This window comes from Protopterus annectens, chromosome 2.part1, assembly GCF_019279795.1.
Source record: "Protopterus annectens isolate FY-2018-M chromosome 2.part1, PAN1.0, whole genome shotgun sequence".
Lineage (NCBI taxonomy): Eukaryota > Metazoa > Chordata > Ceratodontiformes > Protopteridae > Protopterus > Protopterus annectens.
The window spans coordinates 1,103,680,269-1,103,706,669 of record NC_056729.1 but is presented as its reverse complement, the minus strand read 5'-3'; the positions used below and the strand labels follow the sequence as shown (position 1 = coordinate 1,103,706,669).

General features: G+C 43.5%; 1 protein-coding gene across 1 annotated transcript in view; it reads right to left on the bottom strand.

Moving 5' to 3' along the window:
• The window catches only part of CDC5L (cell division cycle 5 like), a 1,268,000-nt gene that overhangs the window by 197,517 nt on the left and 1,044,082 nt on the right, over positions 1-26,401 (bottom strand). The window lies entirely within an intron of this gene.

Below are 26,401 nucleotides of genomic sequence, written 5' to 3'. Positions count from 1 at the left end.
CAAGAGCCAGCCATTTAAGTCTTTGGTTTTCTAGGTAAATGTTAAGGGCGTGCATACAGATGCAAAGGGTTTTCGGGATGACGGCTTGACAAATGGGGCAGGCCTTGTGGTCACGGCTGGGCCCTAGGCAAAACAGACACAGGTCATGGGCATCCTTATAATGAATCTGATGTCCACACCTACACTTTCTTTTTCTGGATGACATGAACCTGGGCAGGCATGCAGTGACCAGGAGAATAAGGCCCTGACAGGGTACTTAACTTTAATCGCACGATCCGATGGCAGAGACAGTAAGATGACGTTTGACTGGCAGCAGACAAGTTCTGAGGAAGCTACATTCAGACGTCACTTTTATGGCCCACGTTCCGTATGGCCAATGTCAGACATCCCACGTACCTTGCAGTGACTAAAGCTTTTGTATACTGGCTGGACATTTGGGTTGCTAGGATGAGACAAACCCAAAGGTTAAGAATACTGCAACAGGAGAAAAGAACATCAGTAGTGTACTTCAAACAGCTTATAAAAGTGTGATAATTCAACAGAAGTATTTTGCTTTGCCGAAATGAGTTAAGAGCCACTCAACTGTACCAAATTTATAAAGGCACTAAAAACAAGGTAAGCTAATTAATAAGGCCTCCAACTAATAAAACAACTACATGCAGGAATTTTTACTGTTTCCCCAACCAATACAGACCAGGCTACCACCTACAGCCACTAGCTGGAAAATCCTCTGTCCACTAGATGTAAAAACACATAAAAGAGCTTGATAAAGGGTAAAAATACACTGCTTTATCCAACAGCTAGCTAGAAAATGAATTCATAGCAAGTAAATCAGCAGACCAGACAACGAGAGGCAAAAATGCACTTTTTTAACAAAATAAGAAGAAGAAAAGGCAAATAAATAAAGATATAAACAGCAGTGCAGAAATGGAGGCGCTTATATCACTCAATTTACAGTAAGGGCAGGCAGCTTAAAAATTACCAAAATTAAAAGGCAAATCAAGGAATGGGGAGTGGGTGGTAAAAATAACCAGCAGAAAGTCAACAACAGTGTTTGCAGGCCTTGATTCTTATCAGAAAAGACAAGGTCCTCAGACATTCTTTGTCTATTTAAGTATCACTCAAGAAACAAATTAATCAATGAAAAAACATGTGAAATGTGCAGAATGGGTAATCAAGTGTCTGTCTGCCATGCGGAACAAAAACACAAAGCCAAGCAGATTTCTCAAAACAGAAAACAAATTGGAAGAGGTAAAACAGAAAACAGTTCTACCAGTTTAAGCAACTCACACACAAAAAGAGATTTACTTTCCTCACCAAGCAGGGGAGTCACCAACAGTGCTTGTAGTTTTTGCAGACCTCGAGTCTTATCAGAAAAGATAAATTCACAGATATTCTTTGTGTATTTAAGTATCACTCAAGAAACAAATTAACCAATGAAAAACACGAAATGTGCAGCCTGTGTAATTTAAGTGCATATCTACCACATAAAAACAAAAACACCAGGCCAAAAAGATTTCTTTAACTGTCATTTGCTGCTGTTTAACATCAGTTGTTGTATTGTACTCAGACTTGCCTGAGTACCCACAGCACTATTTCATGAGAATCTCAGCAGCATCTTCCATCTTAAATAGCTCCTACTGCAACAAACCTCAGGGATACTTTTTCTTCACACAAACACATGCAGTCAGTTTTAAACAGAAAACATTGTTGTTCCTTGTATTTTATGTTTAACTCCATTTAGTCTCATTTTATGAATTTAACTGTAGATACTTTCTCTAGTAAAATTTGATTCACTACAGTTTAACCAGCCTGACTAATCCTACAGATCTAGAAAGCAGTACTCATATAGTCTGACAGTCCAGGATAATAAAATACTTCTCTGAAACCTATGTGTCATTTTTAAGATGCTTTTACTTTCTGAAAACTTTGCATTTAAAACTATTTCAGAGTTCACAGATCAGCCTTTTAACCTTTTAGCCAGCACAATGTAGTCCATAACAAAAGTACAAACGGTCTACAAGTCTCAAGCTCATAAGACATGCTGACAAGACAAATGTGTCACAAATGATCGTTATGCTCTGCAGCAAGCTCTCTATCCATGTGAAGCAGAGTTCATCCCTAACCCTAGTAAAGCATAAACTTGACTAATGGATGGGAAATTGGAAATTCTTCCCAGGTCTGGTCGCCCATGTCTTTGATACACAGAGGCAGACAGTAATGCCCAAACTAACATTCCCCACATAACCTCTAGAAACTTCCTAACATACCCCCTCCTTATAAATGCCAATGATATACAGGGACAGATCTGGGTTGTGTTGCACACCTGGGCTTATAAAGGCCCTGGTAGTCGTTAGCTTAGTATATACCTATGAACCTGTGTGAAACCTATATACGTTATTAAGAAGGAGAACTATGCCTGGCAGACAAGGCATCCTCGGATCCAGGTGCTATGGACCTTTTGCACATTTGCAAAATGAACAACATCAGAACCACTAGATCCAAGGATTTAAAGTTTGCTTGTGACATAAATATGAACCTATAAAGTATAAGAAAAGCATGTGTTTTCTTAATTTAACTGAAGTATAAAGACCACCATAATATAATTTTCCAGAAGATCTACTACCAAGAAATGTAACCCATAGTACTTTATATTAATTTTCCAGAAACTATCTGGACTTTTCAATAACCACTTTGAAATTCTATACACTCAGTTCTGATGGTGAGGGAAGGTATATACAAAAATTTTCATCTGCATGAATTTGTACAATGGGTGACTTTTCAATGAACTGACTAAAGAATGTATCACACAAAGCTTAAAGTGTCATAAAAATCATATTTAACCTTCTCGGAAGAGTACCTGTTCCCATTATCACCATTACTACAGAATCATTTAAAGTACTACAATGAGAAAAGTATTTTTTTTAATCTTGTCATGATATTCTATACAAAGCAAAATTAGTAGTTAATCTTTTTTTCTAAACCTGAATGCGGTGATGGGGGCAGACTTGCTTATGTGATTTTGTTTCCTTGGAGAGCTACCTTTTGTCCATAATGTACCATGAGGGCAAAGCTAATGAGATTAATTCATCCTAGTCTCTAAGTTAAATTACAGTTTCATTCATTCATTCCAAATGGAAATAGCCAGACATATCGTTATGTCTGGGACTATAAGGATTCAGATTTCACTCTCAAGGCCAAAGCTGTCTGTCTGCTCGGCACATCTGACAAACAATTCTATGAACCTAGAACATGACTGTCTTCCCAGACCCTTGACAGTCTTCCTACATTGCTGAAAGGATCTGGTTCCTACTTGTTTATGTACTAAATCTAAATGGTTTGCCTTGATGTATTTGTTTGTTAACTGACTAGATAGTCTGTTTCCAAGACCCTCTTTAGCCACAACTTAAGCGCAGAGGCAGTATGACAAATACATACATTGTAAAGAACATGGAAACAGAATTCTACCAAATCTTTATAAATACTGCACCAGAAGCAGTTATGCCCAGACACAGCATGACAATGCTGCACAACAGACCTAAGTCTAAAATGCAAGAGAAAGTACAGTTTTGTACCTACCATAAATGCAATGTTCGAGTGTATACACTGCTGCAGTCATTACATTTGAGTTATCCTGCCGTCAGGCGGTTCCCCAGTCGGCCTGAGTTCCAAAGTCTTGGTCCGGCGTCGGTTGCTGTCGCCTCCTCTCTGACGTCAGTGCGACAGGGGTATATAAGATGCAGCCGACGCCATTTTCTTCAGTTTTTCTTGCCCTAGATGTCAGGTGCCTCTAAATAGATAAGCAATTCCAATTGCTCATAAAACATACATAAGAAAAGCAAAAAACAACTTACAGCTACCAGCAAATACTCCCCTCCTCATAGGTAGTAAGGGTAGAAGACATAGGTACGTACCAGCCAGCAAGAGGGGAAGGAGGGAGGGTAACCGGGACTGCAGCAATATATACACTCGAACATCTACATTTATGGTAGGTACAAAACTGTACTATGTTCACCGTGTTACACTGCTGCAGTCATTACACTTGGGTAGAATCCCAAAGCTGAGAAAGGGTGGCTGGTTCTATAAGGCATTAGGGGTGACTATAAGGCCCTGCAGCACTGCAGTGGCGAAGCCAGCTCTGGATTTAGAGTACAGAGGCAGATGGTAATGCTTGGTGAAGGTATGTACAGAACTCCAAGTTGCTGCTTCCAAAATATCCTTGGTAGGTACTCCCCTGAGGTAGGCAGTTCAAGTGGCTGTTGCCCTGGTGAAGTGAGATCTAATGCTGCTAGGTACAGGTTTTCCATGGTATGTGTAGCAGAAACGTATACAATGTCCTATCCATTTTGAAATAGTCTGTTTTGAAATGGCTTTTCCCTGTGCTCCTGCAGCATATGCTACCAATAATTGCTCAGATTTTCTGAAAGCTTTGGTTTTGTCCAAGTAGAAGCGTAACTGCCTGTGAATGTCCAAAGAGTGCAGTAGTCTCTCCCCTTTATTCTGTGGTTTAGGATAAAAAGTTGGCAGGACAATAGTTTGGTTTAGAGCCACACTGGATACCACCTTTGGCATAAAAGTAGGGTTAATTCTTAAAGACACCCTTGTCCTGGTGGAAAATGAGGAAAGGTTCCACTGCCATTAGTGCCTGTAATTCTGAAACTCTTCGTGCTGATGTTATTGTCAGGAGCAGAGCAGTTTTCCAAGAGATATATTTTAATTCTGCTGTGTTGGCTGGCTCAAAAGGAGGTAAAGTTAGCTTCTCCAAAACAAAGTTGAGGTCCCAAGTTGGAGTAGGTGCTCTACGGGGCGGTCTTATGTTTTTAGCCCCTCTGAGGTACTGTTTTAACACAGGATTAGAGAAAATTGGTGGATCCATGTTGTAATGAGCAGAGATGGCAGAGGCATGGATCTTGATGGATGAGAAGGAGAGTCCTTTGTCCAGCATCTCAGTTAAGTATTATAGTATCTGAGGAATGTTTGGGACAAGAGGGTCAAGGCTGTGAGTTTGGTTCCAGGCACAGAATCTCTTCCATTTATCCGAGTAGGCTTTCCTGGTACTAGGCTTTCTGGCCTACAGAATGACATCCATAACAGCTTTGGAGAGAGGCATTGCTTGCTTGACTAAGGAATCTTCTGTGCAGCTAGGTTTAAGGTCTTTAGCTGGCTGTGTAGTATTTGATTGTTGTGTTACGTCAGCAGATGTGGGATTTGAGGCAAAATCCAGGGTGGTTCTTGTGCTAAGCTCCTTAAGACTGGGTACCAGTGCTGGCGTGGCCAGTCTGGTGCAATCAGGATCATCTTTGGCTCTTCCTGCCTGGCTTTTATAAGTAGTTTTGGCAGGAGAGGCAGTGGTGGAAAGCGTATACTTGTAGGTTCTCCCAGCTGAATGAGAGGGCATCCACTTTCCATGCTTGTGCATGGTAACTCCTTGTGCAGAATTTTTGTAGCTGGCAGTTTATTGGGGATGCAAACAGATCTATGTCCAGGCTCCACCATTTCTGTGTTATCATTCTGAATATTTGTGGATTCAACTCCCATTCATGGGGATCCATGATGTATCTGCTTAAGTCGTCTGCCAGTGTGTTTTTCTCTCCTGGCAGGAATTGTGCTTGCAGATGAACTTGAAGGTTTATAGCTGTGTTCCACAAGGTCATAGCTTGTCTGCATAGGGGGGTAGGAGCGAGTGCCCCCTTGCTTGTTTATGTACCACATAACTGTGGTGTTGTCTGTCTTTAGTAGTAGTTGTCTTGGATGCAGCAGGTCCTTGAAAGCTATAAGCGCATTTTGTACAGCTAGCATCTCTTTTTGATTGATGTGAAGATGCCTTTGTTCTGCGGGCCACGTGCCCTGAATACATTTGCCTGCCATGTGTGGTCCCCAGACATAATCCGATGCATCTGTTGTCAGTGTTTGCCTGGCTGTGGGTTGTGTGAAAGGCTGTCCCTTGTTGAGGTGACAAGCTTGAGCCCACCACTGAAACTCCTGTTGAAGGTAAGGGATTAGTGGTATAACTGTTTCCAAACTTTGACAGTGTTGAGACCATACACTCTTTAGGTACCATTGTAGTTTCCTCATATGCAGTTTGGCATATGGAATTAGTAGTATGCAGGATGCCATGTAACCCAAGGCCTGCAGAATTTTTCTTGCAGGGAGCTGGGTCTTTGTTGCCATCAACTGAAAGTATTGAGTCAGTTGTCTTTGCTTGTCTGGCATGAGATAAGCCATCTGGGCCGTTGTGTTCAAGCTGGCACCCAGGAATATAATCTCTTGTGAGGGCACTAGTTTTGATTTCTTTTCATTTACTGTGTACCCCAGGCAACTTAGTAACTTTTTTACAAACCCTAGACCCTTTAGAAGAATGTCCTTGCTCTCTGCTTGAATCAGGCAGTCGTCCAGGTACGGTTAAATTTGAATTCCTTTCTGTCTGCAAAATGCAATTACTGGTGCCAGGCATTTTGTGAAGACTCTGGGTGCAGTAGATAAGCCAAAGGGAAGTGCAGAGAATTGGTAATGGGTTGAACCTGAAATGAAACGGAGGTATCTTCTGCAACTTTGTCTGATAGGGACATGCAGGTATGCCTCCTTGAGGTCCAACGTTACTAGCCATGCTTCCTTGCCCAACATGGGAAGAAACTGCTGTAGTGTTAGCATCTTGAATTTGGGCACTTGCAAGTAGGTGTTTAGAATTGAAAGGTCCAGAATTGGTCTCCAGGCATTGTCCTTTCTGGGCACTAGAAAAAGTCTGTAAAATCCTTGACCTTGCTCTCGAGTAGGTACCAGTTGAATGGCTCTCATATCCATGAGAGCTGTAATTTGTTTTTGTGCCTCTGCCCATTGATTTTGTGGCAGGTTTGGCATTCCTCTTTTCATTGGCAAGGTGTGAAAATGGAATCTGTATCCTCGTAAAATTATGTCTAGGACCCATTTGTCCTTTGTGACAATGTGCCAGTTGTCTGGAAAAATTGCGAGTTTTCCTCCCAAGGGGGCTGCCAAGAGAGTGTTGCTTGGCCAGATGAGGTGCAAGTCATTGAGTTTGCCTTCTGGTAGATTGGGACCTGTCTTCTCCTGCCTTCTGTGTTGTAGTGCCCCATTGGCGAGGTTTGTACTGGGCTTGTGGTTGTCCTCTGCCCCTTGGGCATCTGTATTTACCCCTCTGTGGTCTGTCTGTAGCTGGAAAGGACCAATTTTTTGTTGGCCAGTTTCTGCTGAAGCGAGGGGGCTGTACCTGTAGGAAATCTTTGACTGTCTGCATAGATTTTGCCTTATCCTCCATTTTCTTTAAGACTACTTCTGCTTTAACTCCAAAACGAACATCCTGCTGTAAGGGAGCATCTAGAAGTTTGGCTTTAACATGATCAGAATTTGTTCCTTTAATCAAGCATGCTTACGTATAACAGACCCAGTGACAGCTGCTCTGCAGGAGGCCTCCAAAGAATCAAACCCACATTGTAAGGTATGTTTGCCCACCTGTTCAGTGGCATGCAACAGATACTGGATTTCTTTCAATTCAGATTGTTGAGGGAGAGTGGTCATTTTTTGCTTTAACTGAGAGATTAGAAATTGCTGATACTTAAGCATGTGAAATTGGCAATTTAGTGCCCTTATAGCTAGAGTGGCTGAGGTGTAAACCTTTATCCCCCACCTGTCTAGTGCTCTGGAATCCCTCTCAGAAGGTACAGGATTTTTAGCCATAGAAGCCTTAGCCCCCTTGGGACCCTGGGAGATAGTCTCTGGGTCAGCAACAGGGCTTTTGTAAAGAAATTTGTGGGAATCAGGCACTCTATAATATCTGTCAGGCTTAGCCAGAGCAGGAGGAAGAGAATCAGGGTTAAAACTGGATTCTAAGTAAACATCATCCACGTCAAAAACTGGTGGGATGGCAAGTGGTCTGTGTTGGGGGAGTAAAAGAAACTCTCTGAGCCTTTTCTTCGAATCAGAGTAGTCCTGACCTTCCCAGTGAAAATGTTCCCTCATAGTGTGTAAAGTTTCCCCAAAGGAGTAGTCTTCAGGAGGAGAAGCTGAGGGAATGGAATCCTCAGCATCAGAATCTTCATAAGGGGAGAAGGAGTAATCTTGGTCCTCAGAGGAGTCTGAAGAAATGGACACTTGTTCAGAGGATGCATAATCTTCCTCTTGTCTAGGCCTTTTGTCAGGAGGGGGCTGGGAACCCCTGATTAAAGTGATCAAATCTTCAGCCATTTTGAGCATCTGTTTCTTAGGCATGGGGCCTTGAACAGGGGACTGAAGTGCAGTCTTTTTAGATTTAATAGGAGTCTTCGTCTTAGAAAACGATTTAATGGTGAGCGTCGTCGGTCTGAAAACGCCTTCAGAAACCGATGGCGTTTCTGCAGCACCGACATCTTTTTCAGCAATGTCGTCGGTAGGGCCTGAACTAAATGGCTACGTCGGCCTGGTACATTCCGTCAAAAATTCTGAAGCGGTCTCGGGTTCCAGATCTGCGGTAGTCAGGGGCTGCGTCGGAGCCTCACTGAGGACCGGAGAACTGGAGACCGGGCCAGTCGAGGCCTCGGAATCTGGCTTAGGCCTGGGCTGTCTGTCCTTATCCTTGCGTTTTTTGTGCACGCCGGTAGTCGGTTGCTCCGACGACATGGTGTAGTTAAATTTCCTACCGAAGTAGTGTTGTGCGAAATCAAAGCGTCTTTTAATAGTACGCTTATTTAACCTAGCACAAAAACAACAACTAGTGACGTCGTGGTCTGGGCCTAGGCAAGGTATGCAATAAGAATGAAAATCCTTATGAGGTATTTGCTTCCCACAAGAAATACAATTAACTTTTTCTGACATCGGTCTGAGGCAAGAAAAGTTTCCCCAACGGGGTACTTAGCTTTATAGAAGACTTCGGTCTGAAATTCAAATTCGAAAATCTCAGTAGTTGGCCAACCGGCACTTGCAAACTGCTTCTGCTTCTGCTTTGGGCACCGCGCGGCAAGAAAGACTGAAGAAAATGGCGTCGGTTGCATTATATATACCCCTGGCGCACTGACGTCAGGGAAGAAGCGACAGCAACCGACGCCAGACCAAGACTTTGGAATTCCAGCCGACTGCGGGACCGCCTGACGACAGGATAACCCAAGTGTGATGACTGCAGCTGGGTAACACGATGAACATCCTTTCTTTTTTTTTTTTTACTACAATTAGTTTACTGGTTCTTGCTGGTGGCAGAAGGTTTCTAGGCTAGTTGTTTTGGACTGAAATTAAAACACTCAGTAGCAAATCCACCCAAACATTATTCTAAATCTGAACTCCAGGCAGTTATAGTTACCCCTGCCCCTAGAATCATTCCTGTCAGTATCATGGACCAGCACTTCCCCACAACTTCTCTAGCCAGCCTGACTGAGATGGTTATCTTGACACAGTGTAAGAAATGTCTCTTGCTGTCTGACAGTCATCTATTACTCAAATAGTATAACACAGTGTGCAAGAGAGGTACTTATATAATATCCTTGCAGGCAAAAATCCCACACAGTAAACTCAGACACCAAAATCGTCAGCAGTACACCACACATTACACCTCTCCAAGGCTATCACAATACAAATAATCTATCATATGCTGAGGTCCGAAAGATTAACTTGCCTAAACCTCCAAAACAGAATAACAGGCACAAAGCATACTCAGCATATTAAGCCTACCTGCCTTGGACACACAGGCTGAGAAGCTCCATCATGTCTCTCTTCATATAATGCAGGGAGGTACACCTTTATGCAGTGACACTAGTACGGGTTGTTCAAGGACTTGAGTCCATGCCTAATCTGACAGATCATGGCACGAAACAAGAAACTAACAGTCAGTCTTTCTTTGCTCAGCCTGATAAGAGGTACATCTGCATTTCTCCAAGGATGATGCCACTATATGAAGAAAAAATAATGGACTTCAATAACGGACTTAGCTTTTGGTGTCGTTTAAAGGGGGTCTAATATTTGCCAGCCTGGAAGGATACAACAGACAGACCATGCTTGGTTTGCCAAGGATGGTAAGCATCCGTCCCCTCTAGGGTTTCGTTTATTAGCAAATACATTGTCCACCTTAACAGTGCCTGATTTAGTCAATGCCAACCTGATAAACCTATCAACATAATGAAAAAAGCAAAGGAAAATATGAAGGTGTTCCTAATCCATGCTAGGAGCTTGAACAAGAAATTCCATTTCCTACAAGCCATTCTCACCCTGGAAGATACTGACATCTGTGTAGTGATTGAGACATGGTTTAAAAAATAGCAGAGAGCATTCCAGCTGTGCAGGTCTATAACATCTTCCACATTTAGAATAGCTACTGCACAGCAAGGGAAAAAGGTGGAGGTGTCTCAATCTACATCCAGAAGAGATTGATATCATGGTTGGTAAAGCAGCATGATTCACTAGAGTTTCTGCAAGTCCAAATAACCATCAAAAAGGTCCCAAGCCATATATTAGAAAGCTACACAACTCCCTCAATGAAAAAAGAAAGCCACACGCCTAGCTACAGGAACTAAAATCACTCCATATTAAACCCAATACCATTTTCCTAGGTGACCTACACTATCCAACTATAGACTGGGAACCTACAGCACCACTAGTGCACAAGCACAGAGATTACTGTACTTTGTCAATACAAATGCCCAGGAACAATTAATTAGGATACCATTTAGAGTATATCATCTTGGATCTTGTCCTTAGTAATATAGTAGCATCTTGCACCATGCTTTATGTATCTTCACTTCTTGTTAACTTTGACGAGTCTCTTTCAAAATAAAATGGAATCCAGAGATCCCTTCCACCAGAGGTACCTTTAAAAAATTTCTTTAAGACAAATCTACCTACTCCTAAGTGACACACTGGCAATCTTCAAATCCCCACCAAACTCAGTTAACGCCACTGGATATGTAGAATGTACACCACCACACTATACCAGCATGTTAAGAGTTCACAGGTTCATAGGTTCATACTAGGCTATCTGCCCTAGGGCATTTATAAGCCTAGCCAAAGTGTGTTTGGCTTTCGCCACCCATTTTAAATTAATTTTGCTATGCCCTTTTTCGAGGTTAGTATACTGTGCCTCTGTCTAACAGTGACACAGAAGTGATACCTGGGGTAAACCTACGATCTCCCATCCACTCATCAAGATTCCTCTTGAAGAGAGTCAATGAGGGACTCTGCCTAACCTGGACTGGGATTTTATTCCAGAGTGAAGGGAGCCTCTGGGTTATGAATCTGTCCCTCCAGCATGTCCTATTTATTTCAGTGCTGAGGTTCAAGTCTCTCGAGCGCGTGGCTCGATGGGATTTGAATTTTCTGAAGTGCAGCATGTCCATTAATTCTGGGTTGGACATGGCTTTATACGTCAGGCACAGATCACCTCTGAGTAGGCGGTATGCCACTGAGTAGAGCTGGGGTTTTTTTAACCGGGCAGCATATGGCATCTGTTTGAGCCCTTTGATCCTCTTGGTGAGGTACTTTTGGGGTCTTTCCAGTTGCTGCAGGTGTCTGGTAAGGTACATCCCAAAAGGGGCATTGTACTAAATTATGGGCCTGATGAGGGATGAGTAAAGAGGCACGATGACCTCCCCTGATCTAGATGTGAATCCCTTCATGATTAGGTGGGCTATATAAAATGTTTTTCTAACCACTTTGGCCACGTGGTTGTCAAATGACAGATTGCTATCAACTTGAGTTCCCCAGGTCCCTAATTACTTCTTCTGTACTTAATGGATTACCACCTATGTGGTAATTTGTGGGCACTTTGTTTTTGCCAAAGGGGATGACTATACACTTTTGGCTTAGCTTGAGGCCATGGCTCTGGCACCAGTTGTCTGTTTCTATGAGGCCCTTTTGGAGGATGCTTGTGTCGGCTGGAGAGTCGATTATGGCGCCCAGTTTGAAGTCATCTGCAAACTTGGTCAGCCACAGTCCTTCCGTGTTGGCCTGTACCTCTGGGAAATATATACCGAACAAGAGAGGTCCCAGGACTGAGCCTTGTGGGATGCCACTTGTAACTGGTTTGGAGTCTGACATGGCTCCAGCAATTCTAACCATGTGGGTTCTGTCCTTGAGCCAGTTTGCAACCCATCTAGTGACATATTGGTTTATATTTAACCTGGTGAGCTTATCTATAATGCCAGAGTGGGGTATTGTATGGAAGGCTTTTGCGAGGTCCAGGTAGGCTGTGTGGACCACCTTCCCCTCGTCAATGGCCTTGGTGCCTGTTTCAAAGAAATCGACCAGGTTTAAGAGGCAGGATCTGCCCTTAACAAAGCCGAACTGGGTAGGATCCAGTGTCTGTAGGTCCCCAATATGTTTATTTATGAGGTCCATGATGATCCTTTCCATAGCTTTGCAGACCAAGCTAGTCAGGCTTATGGGGCGATAGTTTCCAGGATCCGTTGAGGCACCACCTTTGTGGAGAGGGACCACTGTTGCTGTACGCCACTCTTTGGGTACATATCCTGTAGTAAGGCTGAGATTGAACAGTAGTTTTATGTTTGGGTTTAGCTCTTCTTGGAGTTCATGTAGGACGCAGCCCGGGACACCGTCTGGTCCCATTGATGCTGTGTTTTTTGCTTTGGAGAGGGCGGCTCTTAGTTGAGCATCTGAGATGTCAGGGGGGCAGCACTCTGCTGGGATAGATATTTGCCCTTTTGGTGGGGAGGGGGGGGGGGAGTTTGCGCTGAACCTGCCAGCTAGGATGTTGGCAATGTCTGTGGGTTTGGTGTACTTTTTGTCATTTTGGACTAATTCTGAGCATATCTGTGTCATGTGCAATTTTTCTCTCGAAGCTGGCCTTGGACAATTTTATGAGTGCCCATAGTTTTTTGCTAATACTGATCAGAGATGAGTTCCCTTTTTGGGATTTTGCTCTATCATGTAGTAGCTTCTTCTTTCTATCGTATAGTTTGTTTATGGCTGGGGTCCACCAGACAGGACATCTGCCTTTGGAGGATTGGGTCATGGTTTTATTTGGGATTGCATGTTCCATGCATTCCTGAAGGTGTTCATAGAATGCGTTTATAAAGGATTCTGCGGTCTGGGACGTATTTTCCACAGGCCCGGGGGCTTTGAAGGATTCCACTTCGGTTTTGAGGAGTGTGAAATTTGCTTTAGAGAAGTTTTTCACTGTGGTTTTCTGGGCAGGGGGTGGAGTCGGGATGTGAATATCCAGTGAGATTAGTTTATGGTCTGATCTTACCAGTGAGGGATACACTTCTGGTCTGGAGCATAGAGTCCTCATGTTGGTGATGATTAGGTCCAGTATGTTTTCCCCTCTTGTGGGAGTGGTAACAAATTGTTCCATAGCATTTGAGTTTATAAATTCTAGGAACCTTTGGGCTAGGGTGTTGGAGCTAGAGTAATGCTCCCAGTCTATATTTGGGTAGTTGAAGTCGCCCAATATAATGGTGTTTGGAGAGACCTTCATATTTTCCAGTGTTCTCAGGAAGGCCGAGTGGGGTTCCTGGGTTTGGGAAGGTGGTCTGTAGCAGGCTATAAACTGGAAGGCAGTTTTACCCACTGTTACTTGCACATGGATAGTCTCTGATGCTTCGTGCTGTGCCACCAACCTGGAGGTGTGGGTGTCTGACGAATATTGATACTCCCCCTTCTTTTGTGGTTCGGTCCAAGTTTTGGGGCCGAAAAGCATGGTATGAGGTATAACCTGGTAGTGCTGGGGTGCTCTCGGGAGCCTTGAACCAGTTTTCTGTTACTGCACAGATATCGATGTTCTCCATGCTAAGGAGAGTTTCGAGTGCGTGCATCTTGAGGTTTAGACTTCTGGCGTTGAGTAGCATTACTCTTAGTTTCTTATCCCTTGTGATACCTATGGAGGTGGGTTTGTCTTTTGAGCCTTTCCTAAAAAAGGCACTATGGGGGTAGCAAGAGCCTTTGCCAATATCCAAAAGCCCAGGGGTGACAGGAGCAAGCCGTCCCTAGCGAAGCATCGTGGCTTGTCGAGCATGTCATCCCAGGCTGACAGGCACTGGATCCCCTTTGAATGACACCAATACTTAAGCCAATTGTTGAAATTGATCATCTTGTCTTCATATTGTGGCATCATTCTTGGTGAGGGTAAGATGCTACTCAAGGTCAGGGTCATACCGGCCTGGGCTATATGCTCAGAGAGCTCCTCTATGTCCCTTTTCATGTAGTCCAGGGAGGTACGTCTCAGGTCATTCACACCAGCATGGACAATGACTGAGTCATATTTGTACTTGCCTTGGAGTGACCTGAGTGCTTGTGTTATGTGGCGGATCCTAGCGCCCGACAGGCAGCTCACCGTGACCTTCTCCTTGTTCAGCCTGGTGAGCGGGACGTCAGTGTGCCTGACGATAGAGTCACCTATTACAAGTGTATCAGGTGTGTTGTTTAGCCTTAAGGGCTGTGACTGTTCGGCACACTGGCTTTGTGAGCTGTGTGTTGCACGTGTTTTGTTTTGGGGTAGCAATTGCTTGGGTGTCTGCTTAGGAGGTCTCTGCTCCTTAGGCAGATTTTTATTTAGAGCCTCCGAGTATGTTTTTGTGTGTTTATGTGTTTGGTTTGCTGTCGTGGTAGGTCTATGTGAGACTGGAATTGTAGTGAGTGTGGTTTCCTTCTCCTCCTGACTGGTTACGCCAGTACTGAGTTGAGAGAGCTTAGCCTCCAGTTTGGCTATATGGTTGCATCTCTCACATGTGTTGGAATTTGTTGGGAGGAGGAGAGGGTTGTCTGTGTACATGAGGCAGTTGTAACATTGCCTCAAGATTCCCAGATTCACCAGCTGGACCGGAGAGGAGATTGACAACTGACCTTTGGACATGCTAGAATAGTATTGAGAATTCCTTTATAATTGAAAAAAAGGGCCAGTGGGGAACAAGGTACTCAAGGGGAGTTTGTGAGGGTGTAGTGCTTTTAATTTTTTAGTGCTGACTTATATAATTGCTTTAGTGAGCAAGTGCCAGGCAACTTAAATGCAATGTGTTACAGGTAACTTAAATGCAAAAACGACAAACAGTAACTTTCTTTCAAGTGAAACAAGGAAATAAGTACAGTAAGCAATGCAGATATCACTAGGGATCCACAGAAGTGCTGAAAAGCCGCGTTTTAGGTGGAATTAGCGTTTCAGGGAAATAACAAGCATACAAACAAAGCTAGATTCAGCAGGCCTGGATCTAGTCTATGCTACAGCAAACAATGTGTACCAATTTCAGTAAGAAACAGTTCAAATATGCAGGCACTATAAGCCTTTAACCAGAAATTCCCAGCTCAGAAGGGCAGAGTCCAGCCTCTCCTCCCACAAGAGTGCAGACCACGAACCTTCTTAATGTAAAATAACTGGCCTGAAGCCCAAGTGCTTAAACCAGAACTAATACACTTTTAGAATAACAGACACTGAGCCCTCAATCAGCAGTTCCCAACTTAGAAGGATGTAAGCTACCTGTCCTGCCACCACAGTTCAGGCCACAAACCTTCCTAATGTAAAACAACTGGTCTGAAGCCCAAGTGCTTAATTCAAAAGACTTAGAATGATAGCTACACTTTAATCAAGTTACTACCAAGCAGTTGAATAGGTGCAGCAGTACCCTGTATAAAATAGTGCAGGGCACACAACAGAGACAAACCCAGATGGTGGAACCATAACATCAACAAGCTTTACAATAACAGGAAAATAATTTTGACCAAAAGTAAGAGTAATTCCCAGAGTGTTAGAGTCCTATTCAGTGAAATAAAAAAAAATACTCAGGAGCTTAATAAAAATCCTCAAAGCCAAGTTTGAGGGTGAAATAACTACCCAAACCGAAAACAATCACAAGGCATTTTTAGTTATTCTCTTAATCTCAAAAGAACAATGCAGCAATACACTAACATGATTGCGAATGATGTTACCTACACTGAGGCTGAAGACATAGTGAACTTACTGGTCAATAAATTTAGCACTAACTTTATCCCCCCATCTCTCTCTCAAGATATAACTGAAATGGGCTCTCCTCCAGCTATCACACAATACCAAATCCTAACAATTCTATCGATAGCTAAAAATACTGCATCAATGGGTCCTGAAAATATTCCAGGGTGCATCAAAAATAGCATAAAGCACAATTTAGCCATACCCCCTAACACTGTTTAATCTCAGCCTATACTGATTTTGCACCAAGTGAATGCAGAACACCTGCATAAGGGAGGACCTGCCAAAGATCCAGGCAGTTACAGACCCCCAAGTCTGACCAGCCTCACATGCAAACCCATGGAAAGACTTGAGTTAATCAGGACATAGGGAACCTCCAAACACCGGACCTGCCTTACGCTGGATTTGTCAAGGGCAGGTCATGCTTCCTCAACCTTGTGGATTTTTTTTTAAATCACCAAAACAATGGATGAAGGCAAAATGGAACACACTGCATACCACAATCTGGCCAAAACGTCTGTCACAATCCCCCACTCAGGCATAGCAGAAAAGCTGAATAAACTGGAAATAAACCCCTATTTCACCCACAAGATTTGTCATGTGGCTCACTAACAGGAAGCAGATATCAAAACGGAGGAAGTTACCAGTTACCGCCACAAAAAGACCAATCACCAGTGTAGTCTCTCAGGGTTCTGTGCTGGGACCGCTCCTGTTTGGCATCTACTTTTCCGAAGTAAAAAAAAACAATCCCAAATGGCTTTGTCTGACTAAGTTTGCAGATGACTGCAAGCTAGGAGGAGTCACTGAATCCCCAAATAACTTAGCCATCCTGCAGGAAGGTTTGTCTCAAATAAATAACTGATGCCAAAATCATGCACTGAAACTAAAGGGCCAAAATGCATTATGAATCCTTTGAGAAGTCATCTACCCCAAGGAACTACCACACTCGCAATATACCACTAAGAGTTGATCCAGTTGTTCGGGATTTGGAAGCATATGTGGACAGTGACCTAACTTTAGACCAACATGTGTCTACTGTTATAAGAATGTCCTTCTATATTGCACAGCTTATAAATAAAGAGAGTTTAGAACTATCAAGCCACTGCTTGTCCTTGATTGCCACAACTTGCTGTGAAGGAAAGTTTAATTTGCTTTTGCTTTTTTGTATTTTGTATTACTTTATTGTCTTCTTCTACTTTTGTATATTGTGATTTTTTTTTCTTCACACTGTGTTTTACTTGTATTCTGCTTTTAACTGCATATTAAAACTAGCAAAGCGACCACAGCTGTCTCTCCTGTATATTACACAGAAATTACAATAGGTCAATTTAGGAGTCACCCAGAAGACAGAAAAGGTCAAGTAAAGTTAATTATCTGAACTGAGGGTAGAGCTAGGAATTGCACCTTCTATTTAAGGGGCAAAAATAAAACATTTCAAAGCTTTACTAGAAAAGTTCACCCAGACTCTGCCGCAACTTACTGGGGAAAAGGTTGGTTTGCTTGTGCTTTTTTGTATTTTGTATTACTTTATTGCCTTCTTCTATTCTGCTGCATCTTTCCATCTCACCAGCTCTCTCTCTCATTCCTACCCGGTCCTGGTGGTGTGCAGAAGCCTAATGCCATAAGTTCTGTCTACTTGAGGAGGCTGCACTAAGAGTTTCACAAAGCATAACTGTAGAATAATCCTCCCTCCCAGCTAAAGAACCAGTGGTCCTGCATATCTGCAATCATCAATGTATGTTAACATTCTCATATTTAACTGTATATACCTTTGCATAATGTTATATGCAGACCACCAAGCCACACTACTACTGCCTATCTACTGTCTGCTGTTTACCACCTAGCTGCTGTTCACCACTACTGACTTCATATTGCTTTTTTTATCCCCTACCATCTTCTCTCTTTCCACCAACAGTCTCCCCCCTATTAGGCTTTAACTCAGAGTAGTTCACATACACATACACACATACACACACACACACACACACACACACACACACTTCTCAGCCCTGCTCACAGCTGCAGTGAGACTCTCTTAATAATTCATTGTACTTACAATATAATGATTCTTGTTCTGCTGAGTATCTCAATCTTGTGTAGCCCCACTCTGTTTGCCCTTCACTTGGGCTCACTCTGCTCCCCTACCCTACCCCCATCCCACCACATCAATTAAACTTGTATCCTCCTTCCTCCTCCCCAACTCTTTCCAAAGCCAATCACACACAACCCCCCTTTTTTCTCTCAGTAGCCACCTTCTTCCTCCTCCCCAACTCTCTCCAAAACCAATCACACACAACCCCCCTTTTTTCTCTCAGTAGCCAATCACTACCACCCACACCAACTAAGCCATCTCATAAAGCCACCACACCCTCCCACCTGTTAAGCTATCACATACAGGCATATCTGTTTTCACTACCCAACACTTCTTCACAGTCATACAACAGTTACTTATTATTCCTTGTACACTACAACTCACACCACACTCACATTTCATACTCACTGCAATCCCACAAACTCTAACAATGTTACTTTTTCACATACTCACAGCTACCTTTCTAACTGCCACTTATCAGCTTACTTCATACCATATATTACACATTACAATAATCTCCTCACCCACACTAGTCAACACAACCCATACAATCAACATTCATCAAGCCAACTTAATATCACCATACCTCAACAACAGCCCCCTCAGAGAACTTTTCTCAATCAAGTACTTACCCATCCAACCAACATCTGACTTGTTTTGTAAATATTTGAAATTACTCACAAAACTTGACAAACTATTCCTTTGCAATTTATCTTTACTAATTCTAGCTGGTGACATCCATCCAAATCCTGGCCCACAGTTAATCTCCCAACAAATACTACCATAGAAAAACTCAAATCTACAAAACTTCATGATTCACCCTCACAGTAGCTCTGACTTCCTACTCTTAAACATTAACATTAGGAGCATCTTAAACAAAGCTGGGCAATTCCATGCCAGCCTCAGCCTCTATACCCCCGATACAGTCATACTAACTGAAACCTGGCTAAAACAACACATTAAAGACAGTGAACAACTACCCACAGGTTACAATATTCATAGATTAGACAGTCTCAGCAACCAAGGTGGTGGCACTGCAATTGTTTATAAGGATGCACTTAACCTAAAAGATTAGATGACCGCCCCACTAATCCACATAGCTCGAAGAACTTGTGTCCAGCCTACAACTAAACAATAATAAATGCATCATTATCCTCACGGTCTACATCTCTCAAGGCAACAATTCGACAATAATCGAAAATCTCCTAAACTGGGCAGCAACCAGGTTTAACCAAGAAACTATAATCGCTGGCAATTTCAAGCTGGACTGGTCTTCATGTTTTTCTGAAAACTCTTCAGGCTATATTAAACTCTTTGGCTTTACCCAAATCATCTCCACCCCAACTAGGACTGACAAATACAGCAAAAAAGCTATCCACACGACTAGATTCTCACAAATGGACCTTCCCTATGCCCTCACTCTGGGTGTATCCCAAATACCTTCAGTGATCACAGACCCACAGCAAGCCCTAAGAAATCCATCATATACAAGCACATCCATAACACAAAGACTTTCTCCTCAAATATTTCTTGCGAAATAGTGATTGGTCCCCACTAAAACACCTCCACTTAGATAATGCAACCCAATACTTTAACAATGCATTCTTAGAAATCCCAGACAAAGTAGCCTCCATTAGGAAAATCCATTTAAAAAGTAAACCAACCTCATGGTTAACTAAAAACACTAAATTCCTTATGAAGCAAAGAGACAGAGCATGGTTCAACTACCTGGGCAACAAAAAAAAAAAAAAAAAACAACCCTCCAAAACTGAAAACAATTAAGAAACATGGTCAAAAAGCAAATGAAGACATACAAAAAACCTACTATTCAACTGCCCAACAGAAATATCAAAACAATCCCCCAAAATGTTGGGCCTCTATAAATCAACTTCTCAATCTCAAACATTCCTCTACTCCAAATGCCTCCTCTTTTAACACCACAGAAAGCATAGCCAATCAATTCAACTCTCACTTTACAAGTTTCATATTGTCCCTACTAAATCTTAATACTACCAGTCCACTTACTTTACCCACCACCTCTGCCAACAATCCTGGAGTATTTACCCTTAAACCAGTACAGTACAGTTGCGTACACGTACCATAAATGTAGATGTTCGAGTGTATTCACTGTTGCAGTCATCACACTTGGGTTATCTGCCTACAGGTAGCCCTCAGTTGGCCTGAATATCAGAGTCTTGGTATTTCTGCGTCGGATGCTGTCGCCTCTTCCATGACATCAGGTCATCAGGGGTATAAAACATGCAGTCGATGCCATTACATCAGTTTTTCTTGCCCCAGATGTCAAAAGCCCCCAAAATAGGAAGCAATCAAATAGTGTGGAACACCTCCAATAAAAAGTAAATACCATTTCCATAAGATATGACCAAAAAAGTGGACAGGTAGAAGGTATAGAAAAGACAGGGGGCTGGAGGGAGGGTAACCAGGAATGCAACAGTGAATACACTCGAACATCTACATTTATGGTAAGTGTACACAACTGTACTATGTTCTTCGTGTTTCACTGTTGCAGTCATCACATTTGGGTAGATTCCCAAAGCTAAAGATGGGAGGAGGAATTTAGATAACATTAGGACCAGCTATAAGGCCCTGCATAAAGTACAGTTTTGTACCTACCATAAATGTAGATGTCCGAACTGGATAGCATCTGCAGTCATAACAAATGGGTTGTCCTGTCGTCAGGCAGCCCTTCGGTCGGCCGGATTCCAAAGTCTGGGTCCGGCTTCGGCTGATGTCGCACTTCACCCGACGTCATCTCTGCTGGTCTTCGGGTATAAAGGCATCAGCCGACGCCATTTTCCTCAGTGTTTCTTGCCCCAGATGCCAGTTGCCCTCTTGGAAGGCTAAATTTTGGAGAAATGCCAATGTTTCCAAAAAAGGAGAAGGCAAACACAAAAAATAAGCATGTATGTACATATATACAAACAAATACACCATAAGAGACTCCCCCCCCAGCTAGCTATTAGGAGGGTAAATACCCTAGGAGTACCACAGAGGGGAAGGAGGGAGGGTAATCCTGACTGCATATGCTATCCAGTTCGGACATCTACATTTATGGTAGGTACAAAACTGTACTATGTCCTTCATGGATGCATCTGCAGTCATAACAAATGGGTAGAATACCATAGCCAAACTAGGGGAGGAGGAAGAAAAATTATGGTGTGGTTAGGATCCCTTGCAGTACAGCAGTGGCAAACCCTGCTCGGGATCTAGAATATAGAGGTAAATTATAATGCTTGGCAAATGTATGCACGGAGGTCCAAGTAGCCACCTCAATAATGTCCTTGGTTGCCACTCCTCGTAAGAAAGCTGTGGTAGTGGCTGTAGCCCTTGTAGAATGAGGCCTTATGTTCTGTGGAATTGGTTTTCCATGGTAGGAGTAACAGAATCTTATGCAATTTCCTATCCACTTGGAGATTGTCTGTTTGGAAATTGCTTTTCCTTCCCTTCCTGTTGCATAGGCTACAAAAAGTTGGTCAGTTTTTCTGTTACTTTTGGTTCTGTCCAGGTAGTAGCGTAACTGTCTATGTACATCCAAGGTATGCAGCATTCTTTCCCCTCTGTTTTGTGGATTGGGAAAGAAGGTAGGTAGGTGGATTGCCTGGTTTAAAGACACTCTGGATACCACCTTAGGCATAAATGTAGGATTAGTTCTCATGGACACCCTATCTTGATGGAAGATTAGGAAGGGTTGCACTGCCATTAAGGCCTGTAGTTCGAAACCCTCCTTGCTGAGGTAATTGCCAGTAGGAAAGCAGTTTTCCATGACAGGTGTTGTAGATCTGCTGTTGCTGCTGGTTCAAACGGAGGGAGTGTCAACTTTTCTAGCACAAAGTTCAAGTCCCATGCTGGTAATGGTGGTTTCCTAGGAGGTTTTACATTCTTGATCCCTCTGAGGAACTGCCTGAGTAGAGGATGTGAAAAGACAGGTGGATCAAAGCTGTATTCTGCTGAAATAGCTGATGCATGTATCTTGATGGAGGAATAGGACAGGCCTGTATGTAGAAGCTCTGCCAAGTACTCCAGAATGTTAGCAATATCTATGTTTGACACATCTTTTCCTCTTTCAGTACTCCAAATGACAAACCTTTTCCATTTTCCTGCATAGTTCCTTCTTGTTGAAGGTCTGCGGGCTTCAAGGATAATGTCTTTAACCCTTTGGGAAAGATCTGGGTTAGTTGCTGCTATGTGATGTTCCAGGCAGTCAGTTGCAAGGTTTTTAGGTTTGGATGCATGATGTTGTAGTTGTTCTGAGTTAACATCAAAGGCATCAGGGTATTGACCACATTTTCTCGAGACATGCTCCTCAGCAATGGGTACCAGTGTTGTCTTGGCCAGTTCGGAGCTATCAAGATTATCCTTGGACGTTCCTCTTTGATTTTCAGTAGTACCTTGTGCATCAAGGGAAGAGGTGGAAATGCATATGCTGTCAGGCCTTTCCAGCTGAAGGATAGAGAGTCCACCTTCCATGCAAGTGGGTGGAATGTCCTTGTGCAGAATTTTTGAGCTGGTGATTGAGTGGGGAAGCGAATAGATCTATTTGTGGCATTCCCCATTTCTTTGTGATGGCCTTGAAGATGTCCGGGTGTAGCATCCATTCGTGAGCATCCGAGGTGGTTCTGCTTAACATGTCTGCTAGGGTGTTCTCTTTTCCCGGTACAAATATTGCCTGTAACTGGATGTTGTAGCTGAGAGCCAGATTCCAAAGGTCCAAAGTCATTCTGCATAGGGGGTATGAATGAGTGCCTCCCTGTTTGTTGATGTACCACATGACTGTGGTGTTGTCTGTCCTTATCATCAAATGGCCTTCTTTGAGGAATGGTCTGAATTTTTGGATTGCCAGTTTTACTGCCAGCATTTCTTTTTGGTTTATGTGCAGGTGGTCCTGAGTCCACAATCCTTGTACGCATTTGTCCAGCATGTGCGCCCCCCATCCTAGGTCTGAGGCGTCCGTTGTGATGGTTTGGCTTGCTCGAAAGTTGTGGAAGGGTAAGCCTGGGTTTGACTGGCATGCTTGAGCCCACCATAGGAACTCCTGTTTTAGGCATGGAATTAGTGGTATTTCTGTTTCTAAGCTGTGCCTGTGTTGAGACCATAAATTCTTTAGGTACCACTGAAGCTTTCTCATATGCAGTCTGGCATGTGGGACCAAGATTATGCATGATGCCATGAAGCCCAAGGCCTGCAGAACTTTTCTTGCTGTTAGTTTGTTCTGCTTTGTTAATGCCAAGAAGTAAAGAGGGAGCTCTTTTTGTTTTTCTGCAGTTAGGAATGCCATTTGTTTTACTGTGTCCAATTCCACGCCCAAGAATGTTCTTGTTTGGGATGGTATCAGCCTTGACTTTTGTAAATTGACTGTGTATCCCAGGGCTTGTAGCAAGTAAATGACCCTTTGTAAATCTGTTGTCAGCTTGCTTTTGTTGTCCGCTTGTAACAGGCAGTCGTCCAGGTATGGATAAATTTGGATCCCCTGTACTCTGCAGTGAGCGATTACTGATGCCAGGCATTTTGTGAATACTCTGGGCAGTAGATAAGCCAAAGGGCAATGCTGAGAATTGATAATGCTCTGATCCTGCAAGAAATCTGAGGTATCTTCTGCAATTTGGTCGAATGGGACGTGCAGGTATGCCTCCTTGAGATCTAGAGTTACCAGCCAACACTCCTTGCCCAGCATGGGAAGAAGTTGCTGTAGGGTCAGCATTTTGAATTTTGGGACAATGATGTATGTGTTTAAGATGGACAGGTCGAGAATAGATCTCCAACTTTTCTTTTCTTGGTACTAGGAAGAGTCTGGAGTAGAATCCTTTGCCCTGTTCTGTTATTGGTACTCTTTCCACAGCTCTCATCTTTGTTAATTCCGTTATCTGCTGCAGAGCTTCTATTTTTTTGATTTGGAGGCAGGTTTGGCATTCCTCTTTTTACTGGTAAGGTGTGAAAGTGGAACCGGTAGCCTTGGTCTATGGTTTGCAAAATCCACTTGTCTTTTGTGATATAGTGCCAATTTTTCGAAAATAAGGCTAACTTTCCGCCTAATGGTGCTGCTATTTGCTCCCTGGTAGGCGGAGTTAGAGCCAAGTCACTGTGATTGTCCTGTTGCAGTGGCAGTGGTTGTGTCTGTGCCTCGGTTATTGCCTTGCCACTGTCGTCCTCTGCAGGCACCTCCTCTGGATTGATTTCTGCCTCTACAGCGTCTATTCCTGCCCCTTTGGGATCTTGTGGAGTCAGGAAAGGACCAATTTTTGGCAGGCCAGTTCCTGCTAAACCTTGGGGGCTGAACCTGTAAGAAATCTTTAACTGTTTGTACAGATTTTGCCTTTTCTTCCATTTTCTTCATTACCTGCTGGGCAGGTGTACCAAATAGACTGGCCTTATCCATAGGAGCATCTAATAGCTTTGCTTTAACATGATCCGGTAAGACCTGTTCTTTCAACCATGCATGCCTTCTTATCACTGTGCCAGTCATGGCTGATCTAAATGAAGCCTCCAGTGCATCATAGCCACATTTTAAGGAATGGTTACTAACCTGTTGGATGTTATTCACCATTTCTAATACATATTTCTTATCTAAAGATTCATCAGAGGACAGTTTTTAGTTAACTGATCAAGCATAAACTCTTGGTATTGGATCATGTGAAACTGACAGTTTAAAGCTCTAGCTGAGAGAGTAGCAGAGGTGTAAACTTTTTCCCCATCTCTAAGGACCGGATTCCCTTTCAGAAGGAATAGGGTTTTGCTGTGGTCGAGGCTACTCCCTTAGGCCCCTGGGAAATAGTTTCACGGTCTGCAAGTGGGGCCTTGTATAGGTGGTGATGAGTGTCTGGCACCCTCTAAAATCTATCTGGTTTGGCAGGGGCTGGAGGTAAAGAATCAGGAGCAGTGCAGACATCATTAAATGCATCATCCACAACAGGCAGAACAGGAGGTATAGCTAAGGGCCTATGTTGTGGTAAGTGCAGAAAAGTCCTAAGCCTTTTTCTTGAATCTGAGAAATCTTGTCCCTGCCATTGGAATTGTTCTCTCATGGCATGTAAGGTTTCCCCAAAGGAAAATTCCTCTGGTGGAGAGGCAGCTGGAATGGATTCTTCAGCATCGGAGTCTTCATAAGTAGAAAAAGGATCCTCTGGCTGGTCTGTAATGTCTGAGTCATCCGCAGAATCATCACAGGACACTGGCTCGGGGGGCTCTGCTCTAGGTCTCTTTTCTGGGGGCTGAGAGGCCCTGTCTGGGTGAGATTGGGATCCCCTAATTAAGGATATTAAATCTTCTGCCAGAGTAAGCATTTGTGAACTAGAAGTGGGCCTGTGTGAGGGGGGTTTAACAGGCACAGATTTAGCAGATTTGTCTGCTTTAGCCCTGGCAAAGGCCTTGATAGACATGGCTGCAGGGGGTCTAGCAGCACCACGTGCTGGGGTAGAGACATCCAAAGGGATGGTGTCTGATAAATCACTAGAAACCACAGTTGTAGGCAAAATTTCTGAGGCCGATTCAGGTAAGGTAGCAGGAGCCTCAGGAGTAGTCATGGATTCGGCTGAAGATTGACCAGTTTTCTCTGTTTCGGCCGAAACCGAGACACTCGCGGCTTGCTTAACCGTGGTTTCGGCCGAAACCACGGACCGCGAGTGTCGGTCTTTTTCTTTGCGTTTTTTAACAATTTGGGTAGTCGGAGGATCCGACGGCATAATGTACGCAAAATCTGAGCCGAAAAACTGTTCAGCAAACTCTGACCGACGCCTAAGCGTTCGTCGGTTGAAGGAAGCACAGGCCGAACAGGCTGCTACGTCGTGGTCTGGGCCTAAGCAAGGCAGACAGTAAGAGTGGAAATCTTTATGAGGTATTTGTTTCCCACAAGTTAAACAGTTATTGACTTTTTCTGACATCGGCTGAGGCAAGAAAGAGTCCCCAACGGGGTACTTAGCTTTTAGAAGTCTTCGAAGTAGTATTCGGTAGTAGTAATCTCTGGATCTGACCGACCGGCACTTGCGAACAGCTTCTGCTTCGGGCGCCACGCGGCAAGAAAGACTGAGGAAAATGGCGTCGGCTGATGCCTTTATACCCGAAGACCAGCAGAGATGATGTCGGGTGAAGTGCGACATCAGCCGAAGCCGGACCCAGACTTTGGAATCCGGCCGACCGAAGGGCTGCCTGACGACAGGACAACCCATTTGTTATGACTGCAGATGCATCCATGAAGGACATCTGCAGTGGCAAAGCAAGCTCTGGATTTAGAGGAAAATTGGCAGATGGTAATGCTTGGTGAAAGTATGTACAGAACTCCAGGTAGCAACTTCTAGGATGTCCCTGGTAGGGATGCCTCTGAGAAAGGCTGCAGAGGTAGATGCAGCCCTGGTTGAGTGGGGTCTGATCCCCTGTGGGATAGGTTTTCCATGGTGCTTGTAGCAGAAATGAATACAAGGGCCTACCCA